Source organism: Diadema antillarum, unplaced genomic scaffold, assembly GCF_040938485.1.
Source record: "Diadema antillarum isolate AM-2024a unplaced genomic scaffold, OU_Dant_1.0 scf00000185, whole genome shotgun sequence".
NCBI classification, from domain to species: Eukaryota; Metazoa; Echinodermata; class Echinoidea; order Diadematoida; family Diadematidae; genus Diadema; species Diadema antillarum.
In genome coordinates this window covers 517,626-531,383 of record NW_027271074.1, presented here as the reverse complement: position 1 = coordinate 531,383, position 13,758 = coordinate 517,626, and positions in this window count along the sequence as shown.

Genomic DNA, 13,758 nt, shown 5'->3' with positions numbered 1-13,758 from the left:
AATCAATGTGGGTATCCCAAATGACATATATTGGTTCACTACAGAGAATCATAATCGTAATTTCAACCTTTTTGTGGATTTTGAGCAGGGCAGTTACATGGTTAGAATAACCTCCAGCCCTAAGATATTGAAAGCACTGTTTCCAGCATATCGAAAGGAAAAATGTGTCCAAGCAGAGTAGATATGTAAGTAAGTATTTATCGATTGTACATTTGATTTCTCCAGGGAAATTATTACAGTACAAGGGAGGAGTCGAGTCCAAATTTCCTGCAGTTTCTGTTGTTTTATTGCTGGAGATATTTTAAGCTTCCAACGTTGTAAAGCAGTCCTTATCATAACTCTTGATGGGACAAAAAACTCACAGTCTTGAGAGAAGATATGATACTTCACATTGATATGATACTGATATACTTTACACTCTAGAAACTAAACAAAGAGTATTAAAACTTGAGTCAATGCCAGTAAGCGGCAACCTGTAGGTGTGTCTCAGGAAGACGTGTACAAAGATCGGCGTGAAGCGCATCGATGAAATTTTTGATAATTGCCGCAAACCGAAACTGATGCAGTACCAGGTAGATGTGTTTATTTCTTTAATAAGGCATGTGGGTGGGAAGACCGCCAGGATAAAGCTTTTGACATGATACTAGATACTGGATGCAAACTAATAAAAACTGCATCTGATTTGGCATCCTTCCAAAGACCTACATAGAGAGACTGGCTGACTCATTTTGACTTGAAAGGCGAGTGCAGCTGCAAAAGTAAAACCTTTTGTCGCTCACTCTGGTAGTTGCCTAGAACAGAAATTAGTCCTGTCTTGCCCAATGGTTATGTTTTATTTTCCCCACATATGATTTTACAGAAGAATCTGTTACTGGTGTTAGCTGTTGCATTCAATCTAGATCATGTGAGAAGCCTTAGATGCCAAATCATTAGGTTGGAGGGAGATGGGTAAAATTTCTTCAACCAGCGATATCCACTAATCTTTGCATTGAGACCAATCATTGTACACATAGTTATGATATTTGATGATCATGAGACCTTTGGCATACTTTACAAAATTTTAAGAATGTGCATATTGCATCTTTTTCAACCAAGCACAAATGTTGAATGGAAAAATTCTTACTTTTAGAATAGTGCTCTGGAGATGAGGTTTGCAGACATTATACCTATGCATGTCATTCCACTTTATCATTGTTGGACTTATTGCTGATATAATAATGATAGCAGTAATGATGGCTACACGTACTTGTATTGCCCACAGGTCAACCTCTGGACACTAATGACACCTTTAAGTGCATTATAATCATTTAGAGTCAGAATTCCTGATGCATAGATGTTTTTAAAAGATGGTGTAGTAGGAAGTGCCTTGCTCTTTGCTATACCATTGTCGTGATTGCCATGTCCCATTGGTCCATTTTGCACAATCTCAAGGGGGAAAAAAAAATACTTCAATAACAACTGTATGGCTACTGGTGCATAGCAACATAGAAGCATTTAAATGGATTCATTAAACCTCAATATGCACGTTAAACATATTTATTGATAGACATCTGTAATTATTCTTTGAAATGTGTCATAACTCCCTATATTTATATATTGAACAAAATCTGTTGTAGCATAACATTTATTTGTTCATATGAATGTAAAAAGTTACAGTAACAGCTCTTTTTATAAAACTTTTTCGTTGAAGGAAATGGGATGGATGATATATGCATGTATCGATACATTTCATATAGACGCTGTGTACTTAAAAAGGTGATTGTACAAATTATGTGTATTTTGTTTTACATACATTTTGGGGTCTTATGCAGACCTGTGTTATGTATCCATGGATTTCTTAACACATTTTTTTTTTTTTTTTTTTTTTGGAGAGGGTGTGAAGATGCAGAACTATGCAAAAGTAGAAACTCCCTGTACCAACTTAGATTGCGTGAGTGCGATGCGATGTGTGTGTGTGAATGTGCGTGGCAGTGTTATGTTCTGTGTGCCTTTTTTATGCGGTTTTGGCTGTTTACCCAGACAATTTATTCCTACCCAAGCCATTTTTATTTGCTTGTGGGTTTGTTTGTTTGTTTGTTTTTTCATTGTATGCAAGTTAATTGGTATACATTCTTACAAATAGTTTCATGGTGCAAGCAATGTTCATAGGGAATTGTCTATGTTACTTTTCAAGGGAAAAATAATGTAAATTACAATGCATTGAATGTGGTAAGAAGGAAATAGATATGGTAGATGCTTTGGTAGATATTTGTGCTAATTCATCCAGCACTGGTATGGTGTACACATTTGTCATCACAATGAGGTTTTCATAAACTTGTTGTCATGATAATGTGTTTGTCAACTTAGTGAACATCGCATTTTTGTTACCTCTTTTGTTGTCATTATCATCATTAAAAACTATTCTTTTGGAGAGCTTCTTGTGTGTTAAGGATGTGATGTGAATGAAACTGTTTCTTCCAATAACACTTTGTAATTTTGCACTGTGAATGAAAGAAATTTAAAGACAGAATACAAGAAGTTGTTTACAAAAGTTGTACAGTTTGACAGTGAAATGTAATTACAACCATACTAGCAAGAATAGTTTACAACCTGTCAAGTGGTTGTGCCTCTTCATTTTTTATGGTGGTGTAAATCATGTCATACCTAGTACTTTGGTTGTAGCCTACATGTACTGCATGATGTAACAGTGCATCACTTTCTGTTGAAGCAGAAATGCTACTGACACAGAACATTGTGTTTGCACTGCAGGGATATGCTATTATCATTCTGCGAGGGTTTCTGACTTGATGACCTTTGCTGGATTGTAAGTAGAGTCATTGAGACCATATTCATTTTAATAAGATTGGAAGTCAGTAACAGTTTAGATACAAATTAGAAAGTGAATGAATTCTAATATAATGTCATGTCTTCTGACCAATGAGTAAAACAGACCCATGTGTATTCTTCAAATGTCTATCAAGTTGAACAGTCTACAATACACTCAGTTTCAAATCACGTTTGAAGGAGTTCACACCATATGATTTTTTATAATGAGATAACCAAAGTGCTTATGATGAGTCATTTCTAGATTAAATTTGGAAGAATATGCTGCAAAAAATATTCTGTAGAAATAATAATTAACCTAAAGGTGACATATATATATTCAATATAGGGGTTGTGTATGAAAGACTATTTTCTATACAGATTGTTGTTGTTTTTTTCTTCCTATGGCTGGATGGTATGATTTTTTTTTCTTCTTGTATATCAGCATTCAGTGTATCTGCAAAATCACATAACACTCGTTGGGACGGTGGGTACTTCCATGTAATATCAACATTACATTTCTGTTTTTGTTCATGCAAATGACTGAATTTATCATTTTAACCATTTCCCCTTTTCTCCATCCCCATAACAAAAGAAAAAGTTGATTTATTCATACACTTGTATGTTAATGTCTTCTTCATTCCCGAGATTGTGAAAACGCACCCAGATTTTTGTTTTAATCAGAATTCAGGCAAGACTTTTGAAAGTTAGTACCATGCTGCTATAGAGCAAATTCTTTCAAGGGGTGCGCGATTACTATGTGCCTGGCAGCCAGTGGTTTTAATGAAAAACTTTTAGAAATTGCTGTACATAGGAATGCATTCCAAGCATTTGAAGCTTTTTCTTTCTTTTTTCTTTTTTTTTGTGTTCAGAGATAAGTGTAATATCGTTTTCTGTAATGGACCTCATGTATTTATGACTTCAGATGTGTATTTATTTGAGAAAAAAAGTGATATGGTGGTGTGATATCCGAAATGCAAACAGCTCTAGAAATTTGCTAATAACAAGGCATGAAAATGAGTACATGCAGAAAGGTCAGAAATATTTGATACTGACAATTTCTCCTTTCTTGCATGTGTCTTTGCCAAGTAATGTTCTAAAGGCTAACAATCTGTAATGACTTCCAGTTATGACACTATCTCAAGATTGTTGTGAGGGCAGTATGTCAAATTGGTGTTTGTAACATATTGAAATGACATAACAGAGATGCCAAATTAGTTTCCCTGATTCGGCAGGACGCTCCCTGAAAACTTGTTATATCTTTTAATGGCCTGACAAGATCATCAGAAAATTCCTCTGATTTTGGAATTCTTTTGCCCAATGTTAAGATATAGCTGCAATGCAATTAATGTCTTGATTACCTATTTTCCAGTTTCAATATGGGATTGTTTACAGCTCTGACCCAATATGATAAAATGATAAAACTAGTTAAATCCAAGAGTCATAACTCATAACTCATTGAAAGTTGACAGAATTGCAGACAAGATCATGTGCTGTATTATATTGCAGTTGATTATTTGAGTACCTTGGCTTAAATTCCAATCCAATGTGTCGCTATAGTCAACAGCTAAGAAGAGGCAATTTACTGTGATGAGTTCATCATTTCCCAAAAGGTTAGACCTGAATTCAAGAGATATCAGTAATGTCAAAGTTTTTTTTTTTTCTAACCTGATATTTATTTGACCAAAAAGCCCCCCTCTCCCCAAATCTAAATTGATCGTAGTTCAGTTGTAAATCATGTGCATCAAGTTGCTCTTTCGGCTTTTGGTCAGTGTTTGATTCTGACATTCCACAAGGAAGTTTGTGATCAAGTGAATGTGTTCACCAAGATTTAGCCACCACTTGGTGCACGAACACAACGCGGATGCCACGGCCGCTCAGAGCAGTTGTGAATTATGTTTTCAGCTTTAATTAGCTGGAGTCAAATGTGGGACGCTGATGTTTTTTTAGGTTATTACAGAATCATTAGCAAAAAACAGAATTTATGTGACCAGACCAGGCAAACTACTTGTGGACAAATTTTGCCCACTGTTTTTAAAGATGGCATCAGCAAATGCATTTGTAAATACAAGTGAACTATCTATTTCCAGTTGTACAGTGTAACACTAATTGGGCTAGTATTGCCTTCCAGAATGGGTTCTCTACAAGTAACAACCCATTCCAAGCACTATCACAGCTGCTACTATGTATTGTGTAAAATTTACCGGATATGTCCACCAAATTTAAAAAAAGAAAAAAAAATGTCGCAAAAGATGTTTTCAGTACAGTATACCTTTTGTGCAATAGGGCCGAAGTCATTATCGTATTTAAACCCGATCATTTTTTTTTTTTTTGGTATGAAAAAAAGAAAAGTGGCACATGAGGCTCTGATCCAGAGTAGATTTCATATCATCATTGTTCTGAAGAATCACAGACGTGATTATGCAAACTTATTCAGAATATTGCATATGCATTACTCTTGGAATTTACATGCGGTTGTTTCTTGCATAAGTGAAACAAGAAACATTGTAGAAATCATTGTTGGTGAAGTCTTTGAAGATGGCTGTGTTACTGAATAACAGCCTTTTTTTTCCATAACAATATAAGTAAGATTGTAGATATTTAGAGTAGATATGTAATAGGATTCATGTTCAGGTTGTAATTGCTTTCATTTAAGGTACAGTTTAGTACATATGAATATGTGTTAGGCCTTTGTCATGTATTTGTCACAGTCATGTTCTAATTCTTTTTGCATTATACGTGCAATTTCATGAGAAACAACTCGTTCAGATGTAATAAACAAATCCATGCATTCATTTAAAATAAGTATATATTAAAGAAAATAGTCACTAACCACTCTGGTTTTCAAAAATCTTTGTAATAAAGTCATTTCTGATCTAAACATTTACTTTGGTAATGATTGTATTATTGTCATCCTTAGCAGAAATTGTTTTACTTTATGGGTGCATTTTGTATGTTGTTTGTGTGTTGCATTTGATATACATACAATATATATATATATATATATATAATTATATAATTATATCTTTTGAAACAAAGAAAGGGGAAACTGACCGGAAACAAATAATAAATAGTGAAAACTTTGAGCAAAGAAAATGCGTAGGGTTTTCATTGGGATTCGAACCTGAGACCTCCGGATTACTAGACCGGTGCTCTACCGACTGAGCTATTGAAAGCCCTAGATCGGTGTTCGTCCCAAACCCTTAACTCTCTTTGTGGTCAGAAGCTATAGTGTGTGTATGTGTGTCACACACACACACACACACACACACACACACACACACACATTAACCTGACATAAACCCAAAGGATGTAAATCAACTTTGGAATAATTGAATAACTGAAACTGAACTGGTCTTGCACTCGAGACACATTGAACAGTTCCAGCACGTTTATTTTCATATTTCACTTGACATCAAAATACATCAAAAAAAAAAAAAAAAAGAATACAAACCAAGCAAGATACAAAATATTATGTTATAAGTCGGGTCATGAACAGAAAGTGTGTCAGCATACATAATATACATGAGACAATTCTCTATAACTTGTGAAATATGATGGAACCGCAAAACCAAAGCTTGTAAACGCAGGTTCCATGAAAAAGTACCGGTGTAAATTTGCTATGCAATCAATGGAGATAGGACACAAAGTAATAATGACGAAACGATATGAAAGCTAAAATATCAAAGTACAAAGGGAAAAAGAAATAAAAGATAAGAAAAAGTGAAAAAAAAGAACCCAAAGAATAAGAACTGAGTGAAAATATGGCATATCGATACACAAGTATATACGTGCACATTATCTATAATCAACTTCATAATGAGTTCAAAATGTTAATGCAGGTATGGATGCAGTGATTATAATAATGGGAGCATAAACCAGAAATATACATTGAACGAGGATACTGCGCATATAACATTAAAAAATTTTAATCAGGCTGGTTATATTCATTTATTAACATTGATTTCTATTTTTGTTTAAATGTAAACATACCAGAACAATTGATTAAATTGGCGGGAAGATCATTCCAGAATTTAGGTCCGGCAAAAACAATTGTTTTTTGAGCAAGGAGTGTGCGAGTACGTGGAAGGTGAAATGAATCTCTTTGTCTAAAGGGGTAAACATGGACGGCATAGTTCTTCTGAAACATATGAGTAAATACGTCAGGCAAGCCGTTGGCTGATAACTGAAACATAAATGTACCTAAGTTGTATAAAAACAAGTCAGGAACCTTAAGGAGTTGGTTTTCAAAGAAGAAATAATTCGTGTGACAATAATAATTGGCTAGATTAACTGAACGAATAGCCCATTTTTGTAGTTTGAATTTTTTTTTCAATATATAATTTGGCACAGTTTCCCCAGGCAAGTATTCCGTAACAGAGATAGGGTGAAATAAGCGTTAAATATAAATCTTTTAAAATATACTTGGGAAAAAATGTTTTAGCTTATTCAAAATCCCAGTATTTCTCTAAAGCATCATAGATAAATAATCTATGTGATATTTCCATGTTAATTCATGGTCAATATAAAGACCTAAAAATTTAAACGATTCAACTTGAATCAAACAATCATTATTCATGTTTATATCGCCAGGCAAATGGATAACAGAATTACTAAATAACATATAAACAATTTTGTTTACATTAAGAGACAACTTATTTGCTTGAATCCACATTTGAACCGACTTTAATTCTCTGTTCACTACATCTAAAAGGGTTGTTGGGTTTCGATGTGAAAAGAAGATATTGGAATCATCGGCAAAAAGAAGAAAACATAAAACATTAGATGAATTTTTGAAGTCATTTATATAAAGAATAAACAAAAGTGGGCCTAAGAGGGATCCTTGAGGGACCCCACAAGATAATGTTTTTAAACTGGAACTGAAGCCGTTGATATTTACAAACTGTTTCCTGTTAGTTAGGTAGCTCCTGAACCAGTCCAAGGCCTTTCCACGTATCTCATAGTGCGAGAGTTTGTATAACAAAATACATGTACCGTGATCGATAGTGTCAAAGACCTTGGACAGGTCCAGGAATATACCAACAGTATGTGATGAGTCGTCAATAGCGTGGGCTACTTTATCGATAAAAGCAAGCACAGCGTGAGTAGTAAAGTGTTTTTTCCTAAATCCAAATTGAGACTCACAAAAAATATTGCATTCGTTTAAGAACTTAATTACACGAGAATATATCAACTGTTCGAGAATCTTAGACATCGCGGTCAAAAGACAAATTGGACGATAATTACTTACGTCTTGCTTATTACCTTTTTTATAAATCGGAAAAACTTTAGCAATTTTCATTTGACTAGGCACAACGCCAGTAACAAGGGACAGATCAAATATATATGTTAAAGGAGACAATATTGCGGATATAATATTTTTCAGTAAAAAATTTGTAATACCATCATGTCCAGCACTCTTTTTTTCTTTCAACTTGAGAACTACATCCCTCACCTCGTATTCTTGGATGGGAGTAAAAAACACAGACTGAGGATTTGGATCAGTTAGAAAGTAATGAAATTCTTTATCTGTTACTGGTATATTACTAGCAAGATTGGGGCCTAAATCAACAACAACAAAAAATCATTAAACGCATTAGCAACATGTACCGGATTTTGGATCGAGATACCATGCTGAGATATTTCCTTCACTTGTTCCGATTTATCTTTAACTCTGAGAACTTCATTAATCACCTTCCACGTACTCTTTTTGGTATCATTTTTGTAAAGGTCAAATTGCCTCGTGAAATAACTTCCTTAGCAAGTCTCAAAGTTGTTGTAAGAATATTACGATAACGAGCATACACAATGTATGATTGCTTATTTGAATTTTCCTTAGTTTACACATTATATGATGTGTAAACTATCAATAATGGCAGTCCGGGACGGGGGATTAATGAAATGCTCCCCCGGCCATTGTTGGGCCGGGACTCGGCTGATCGGGCGTGTTATTTCCCTATCCGCTGTACTTAGTTTTCTTGCACGTCTTACGTGGGGGCGGTGGGGGGGGGGGGGGGGGGGGGGGGGGGACTCGTTTCTATCCGCCTTTCTTCCAGACTGCAAAACCGGACCATCATTCAGGTCATGCTTGCTCTCGAACAACACATCATGATTCAGATGAAGGACTACGCACAAACCCCATGTTTGTAGATGTTTAGTCACTGATGTTATCAATGTAGGTTTCCCAGCCAATTTCGCACTTTTGTCAGTCCATTTGATAGAAGGTTCATTCAATATTATTTAGCAAAACCCTCGTCATCACACAGTCTGTCTTTCAAAATTGCAACTTGTTCGTTCAATTTAGCATTTCGATCAATGGAATTTGCACATGTGGCTTTCGAATTCGTAAAAAGGGCATTCAAATTGGCTAGTACTCTACGTTCATTCAAATTCGCCACCATTCGCCAAAAAGGGTATTTGAGTCATTCAGTTTCGCGAATGGGCAGTCAAATTCCAAGCATTTTCATTCAAATTTATGTTATTTTTTTTGTGTGTGTGAAAAGGTGAGAACATTTAAACGTGTATTTCTATGTTACTTTTTGTTTCATCCACACACTGTTAGGCAGTAAAAGTATCATATTTTTTACCCTATATATAATTCGAGTCTGTTGTTCTGTAACGTCAATTTTCTCTCATACATGTCATTATAGGCCTACATGTTTCAATACTGCAGATTAACTTCATCTTCTTACAGTTATGACAGCACAAGATAGATACAGACGTATATCTCAAGAAGACAGAGAAAGAATTATATATATGAACATTTGATGACCATAACATTGACTTCCTAGAACTGGCCGACACACTCGGAAGAACACCTCATGATATCTTGTGGCCACATGGACTATCTTCGGACTGGGAGACTCAATAAGCACATTAAAAAAACTGTTGACAATAATCTCTAAAATGAATACGAAAATATGAAATGTAATGATGTTTACAAAACAATAACTATGATGAAAAAAAAAAGAATAAAGGAAGACCCAAAGCATAAACATGTGTGCTAAATTGACTGCAAAAGATGTTAAATTGGATGCCCAAAAGTGAATTCGAATGAACGAGCGCAGTATATGTACGTGATCACGTGACGATATCATTCTAACTCGAATGAAAGAATAACGAAATGGTGCTTGTCTTACGAATTCCAGTTGAAAAAGTGCTTATTAGAATGAGGTCAAAGGTAATTTGAATGCTCCAAAATGAATTTGAATGAAGAGATCATAAAATTGAAATACCGAACATGTCATCTACACTAAATTTTGCTAAATTTAATGCAGCAATAAGGAATTTGACTGACAAAAGTGCGAAATTGGCTGGGAAAACTTATACCAAAGAAGGGCAATCTGAAGCACTATTAAAAATACAGACCACCGGACGTACTGGTCACCTCTGCGCAGACATGTCCATGAACTGATTTGAACTTCAGACAGGCGATTTGCGTAAACTTTGATACTCAAAAGAGTTTCTTTGGGCACTCGTCCAGACACAGTCCGAACCAGGAGAGAAAAGCTCAGAATGAGACAAAGGGGGAAAAAGAAAAGAATATAGAAATTGAAAAGGAAAACAGCTTTAGGAAAGAGAGCAAGATGTAACGCTAGAAATGTAAAACGAAGAAATACACTTTCGGTCCAGATATCTAAAGAGCAGAATAATTATGTAAAGTGAAGAGTACGTAAAGTAAAAACGAAGAAATAATGTAAGAAACACAAAAAAAAAGAAATAGAAAAATGACTGAAACAGAGACAAAAAGAAAAGAGAAGAAGATGTACAGATGAACTACAACTCATAAGGAAGGACACAATTGAATACTTAAAATAGAAAGACGTCAACGAAATTCATAAGGGCAGGTTTTAAAAAGAAAGACAGGGACACAAATACACCTAAGAGAACTTATTAGCAGGATTTAGAAATGACAAAATAGTACTAATAAAGGGAAAAGATTATTGTAAACAACCCCGTGGAAAAGAGAAGTAGAGGGATTTCAAGAACCAATGAGCAGTATTTAAGCTGGATGTTGGAGCGAAGGTATAATGGGGGAATCTTCCAATTCTGTCATTGCTGGAGTGTGGTATGATAAAGAATGACCTACCATCTACTCGAAACAGCATCATAATGTCAACAAAAAGAAAGCGAAGAAACCTTGATTGAAACATTCATCAAAGATTGGAGGAATTTTTTTTCATCAGAATTTGCTATAATTTTAAAAAGGGTGTTAAATTGTACCAAGCATGATATATGCTAGATACTATTTACAAAACAAATCGTTCCAGAATGTATACTTATGACAATTTTGGCAACGTTGTCTTGTATAGGCTATGTAAAGTTGGACATCCAGTTGCACAGGTGCGTATATCATGCACGTTGTACAGTTTAGTGCGTTCTGATTGGTTTATCCATACATCCATTTCATGGCTGTATGGCTGCATTAATTGTACACTTTACATGTTTATGGCTGCAGCGGCCCGCCATAAGCTGAGTGATAGAGTAAAGTCGGCCTACTTATTGAGGGGCAATAAGTCACTGGCTGGCCTTCGGCATGCATGAGTAATAGCAATGCTGAGATAATGGTAAAAAAAAGGCGGACGTGAACGTGAAGCTCTGCCCCTAGAATTGATTGTTATTACAGTCCTACGCTTAAATAATCTATCCATAGAGGCTAAAGTCCATGTAATGTAGCTGGTTCATTCACTGGTTCGAATGCAGGAGGAGCTGTTATGAAGTTGCAGACTGATTTCTCCTAGTTATTTTTCTGTTTTAATCAAAGGCCATTGTAAGCATCATGGCTTGGGCAAGACTCACTCCTTGCCCACGAGTATGCTTTAGGTGGACACCTCATGGAATATATTACCCTCTTGCCACTTTGATTAGATCTAGACAGATTGTTTCAAACAGGGGCATGTTTCACCATTTGGCGGCGAAGAAAACTTGCGGAGTCAGCAAAAATGCTCGAGCCATTCTTCACACGGACAGCAGATTACACTCTGATTGGTCCCAGTCAAGGTACGCTTGTCATAATTATGATATTTACATCATGCATCGCGCCTTATCACTCATTTATGATTTCCAATCACATTACGCCTCGATACGTTTTCTTCGGTAGGGTTCCTGTATACATGTATATAGCATATTTTGTTCACGCATAGAGGAAATATCACCGCATTAGTAAACTCTCAATAATGAAGACTTTGTATGAATAAAAACATGCAGGTATTGTTGCTACATCCATACAAGACCTTGTTTTTTTTTTTCCATCAAAACAGAATTCTGAAAATTCCAGACCTATTTCATTACAATCTCGGAATTTTCATGTATAAACTAACAACTAATGAATTACCATCTGTTTTTATCCACATGTACAAAAGGAATCGCTCTATCTACTGTTATCCCACTCGCCAGAGTGACGCCTATCACCTTCCCCGTACTCGCACTATTTTTGCAAAGAAAACAATTGGACCAAGATATTGAAATGATCTCCCTCTAGATATCATTTCTACCTTAGCTTTATTCACCTTCAAACGCAAATTAAAACAGTTATTACTTATAGTGGATACACACTACCAAGATTTTAGCAACTTTTTTATCCTCCCAGTCTTTTGTCCTTGTCCTTAGCACCAAGTTATTCAAGTTATTTCATGGTACCGATACATCTTTTAATAATACAGCATTTTTGTTTTTCAAACACTGCGAGATTTCAGTCTGGTTTGTGCGATATCTATGTGGTTCATTAGTTTATTGCAATCCGTTGATCTAATGACTTAAATGTGGGTTTGTTGTTTTTTTTTTTTTTTGTGACGCACAGTTGACATTTACCTGATTGCTAAGAAAGATACTAAAATCATTCTAATTCTAAAGCCAACTGAATGAAAAAGTAGGAAATATGAATTATGAATAGCTGTCACAAATGCTCGAGGACGTTATAAATGCTTTCAGAAAAAAAAAATATACTGCAAATGTGCATAGCTACAAGAGACGTGAATATTACTGATAGAAAAATAAATGATGTGAATTTGACATCCCTTGAGGTGGTAATAATTTCTGCATATTCCATGTGTTAAAGTCACGTGGTTCTTCATTAGGCATTTTGGTGTTATGACATGATGCATAATAATACAGGACACGCGCCTTTAGAAAAGAAAATATGGGAACTTAGATTACTTTTAGAGCATTTGATCTACCTACTACGTCTTGTTTAAAGAAAAAAAAAGACTTAGCGTGGTCTCTATTTAGAGAGATTTCAGAGATGTAAACGGCGTCCGGGCCTTTTGCGTCATTTGCAAGAGAGTGAAAACCTCTGATCAGTAGTTTATTGCCGTTTGCGCATATAGTAAAATCCCATGATCACGAGTTTTCCTGACTTTTGCCATGTTTGCACAGCATGATTATGGTGTTCCATATCAGGCTGTCTTTATCATTTCGTAGGGTTGCATGTGGAACCATACGAAATGAATGAAATGAAATGAATCACTACAGTATAGTTAATTGTTGGGGCTTGAGCAGAGATCAAACTATTCATCAGCTACACTTTTCAACAGAGATTGGTGTAGCATGCCCCACAGGATCCATGGAGAGATCAAAGTCGTGTATCATTATACACATTTTGTATCAGTCTTCATACTCCCATTCAAACCTTGAATGCTTGGCACAGAACACATTTTGGTAGTACGATACTATCACTACGGCCTGGGGGTGGGGGTGGGGGTTGAGAATCAATGCACCCCCTCTCCACCCCCCTCCCCCCCCCCCCCCCCCATGTGTCGAGCTGCACATGTTTATCAGCTTTTGTTGTTGTTGTTGTTGTTGTTGTGTTTTAAAAAAAGAGAAATGGTACCCTATTAGAATAATATTGTCCCATACAATACTGACATCAAATCAGATGATCATGAATCTTAAACAAACCAAGCATTATTATTTACGTTGTTATGAAATATAATGTCTCCACAAGGGAGCTCATGTAAT